The sequence below is a fragment of the Schistocerca cancellata genome, unplaced genomic scaffold (genome assembly GCF_023864275.1).
Source record: "Schistocerca cancellata isolate TAMUIC-IGC-003103 unplaced genomic scaffold, iqSchCanc2.1 HiC_scaffold_681, whole genome shotgun sequence".
In the NCBI taxonomy this organism is placed as follows: Eukaryota; Metazoa; Arthropoda; class Insecta; order Orthoptera; family Acrididae; genus Schistocerca; species Schistocerca cancellata.
In genome coordinates this window covers 87,501-90,000 of record NW_026046692.1, presented here as the reverse complement: position 1 = coordinate 90,000, position 2,500 = coordinate 87,501, and positions in this window count along the sequence as shown.

The window sequence follows — 2,500 nt, the reverse complement described above, 5'->3', positions numbered from 1 at the left end:
ACCTAACCCACGTTGTGCCTTAACCTAACCCACGTTGTGCCTTAACCTAACCCACGTTGTGCCTTAACCTAACCCACGTTGTGCCTTAACCTAACCCACGTTGTGCCTTAACCTAACCCACGTTGTGCCTTAACCTAACCCACGTTGTGCCTTAACCTAACCCACGTTGTGCCTTAACCTAACCCAAGTTGTGCCTTAACCTAACCCAAGTTGTGCCTTAACCTAACCCAAGTTGTGCCTTAACCTAACCCAAGTTGTGCCTTAACCTAACCCAAGTTGTGCCTTAACCTAACCCAAGTTGTGCCTTAACCTAACCCAAGTTGTGCCTTAACCTAACCCAAGTTGTGCCTTAACCTAACCCAAGTTGTGCCTCAACCTAACCCAAGTTGTGCCTTAACCTAACCCAAGTTGTGCCTTAACCTAACCCAAGTTGTGCCTTAACCTAACCCAAGTTGTGCCTTAACCTAACCCAAGTTGTGCCTTAACCTAACCCAAGTTGTGCCTTAACCTAACCCAAGTTGTGCCTTAACCTAACCCAAGTTGTGCCTTAACCTAACCCAAGTTGTGCCTTAACCTAACCCAAGTTGTGCCTTAACCTAACCCAAGTTGTGCCTTAACCTAACCCAAGTTGTGCCTTAACCTAACCCAAGTTGTGCCTTAACCTAACCCAAGTTGTGCCTTAACCTAACCCAAGTTGTGCCTTAACCTAACCCAAGTTGTGCCTTAACCTAACCCAAGTTGTGCCTTAACCTAACCCAAGTTGTGCCTTAACCTAACCCAAGTTGTGCCTTAACCTAACCCAAGTTGTGCCTTAACCTAACCCAAGTTGTGCCTTAACCTAACCCAAGTTGTGCCTTAACCTAACCCAAGTTGTGCCTTAACCTAACCCAAGTTGTGCCTTAACCTAACCCACGTTGTGCCTTAACCTAACCCACGTTGTGCCTTAACCTAACCCACGTTGTGCCTTAACCTAACCCACGTTGTGCCTTAACCTAACCCACGTTGTGCCTTAACCTAACCCACGTTGTGCCTTAACCTAACCCACGTTGTGCCTTAACCTAACCCACGTTGTGCCTTAACCTAACCCACGTTGTGCCTTAACCTAACCCACGTTGTGCCTTAACCTAACCCACGTTGTGCCTTAACCTAACCCAAGTTGTGCCTTAACCTAACCCAAGTTGTGCCTTAACCTAACCCAAGTTGTGCCTTAACCTAACCCAAGTTGTGCCTTAACCTAACCCAAGTTGTGCCTTAACCTAACCCAAGTTGTGCCTTAACCTAACCCAAGTTGTGCCTTAACCTAACCCAAGTTGTGCCTTAACCTAACCCAAGTTGTGCCTTAACCTAACCCAAGTTGTGCCTTAACCTAACCCAAGTTGTGCCTTAACCTAACCCAAGTTGTGCCTTAACCTAACCCAAGTTGTGCCTTAACCTGCTCTGTAATTGGCATATGACACGTTACATTAATCCAGTGTTGTCTAACCACAACCCTCTGAATATAGTTCGCTACTCGCACCGCCCACCCTCTTGTGTATCGTTTCATGTTCAACACTTCGCAAGTGTTGCTTACTTTTTACATGCTCCCGCTGTACACTGTAATGTGGACGACTGCAGGATGTACATCGCCCCCCCCCTCCCCCCTGCCTTCGCACGCTGGTCGTTCAGGTGCTTGCGTGTTCAATGCCCTTCGCAGCTGTTCACTGGCATTCGCATGTCGAAGCGCTCAGTCTACGTCGTGGTACGGCCTGTGTCCACTGTCCGCTGATGTCGTAAGCTTAACCCTCACATTGTACTGCACATAGGTCCGTATGTACTGAATGATACGCTGTGGCACATGTGTGACTGTACAACGACTGCGCCCAACAACAGCGAACCATACGGTCCAAATGTTGTGCACTCAGCCACGTGCCGTCTCCCCATAACAGCTACATTGCAGTGTGGTACGCCATAGAGACGTGTGGGAGTAACGGACGCCCTGGATGGCGATCAGCATGAGCCGTCTGTTGATGTAGTGGCGCGTGTATTCAAACGTAGTCGTCTCTTCTCACACAGTGTGATAGCATGGTGCACCGCGTTCCACATCTGCGACATGGTACAGATGCTGGTTGACAGTCGGTCTCGTAATGGACATCGCATACGTAGGGGGCCACCTCCCACGTGTTCTCTAGTCGTGCACATTTTGTTGCGTGTATGTGGGCAGACGTAGTGTGTCGTGACACCTAACAGACAGGTATGCAATAATCGTTGCATTTGCAAACTGGGATGGACGTCTACGTTTGCTGGTGACGTTACGCAAATGAACAACTGGTAAACCCATTGTGGTGCGGTTGTTGTTGCTGGAGGTAAATCAGTAAGGGCAAATCTGTGTGTGAAGCGATACGCGGCGGTGGCTGGGCGGGACCGTCCCCGGCCGGTGAGGGGGGGCCGCCCGGCGTGCTGGCCGCGCGGTGCGTGGGCGCACGCGCTACAGCCGGCTGGTGGGGGCGCCCAGTGGCAGGCG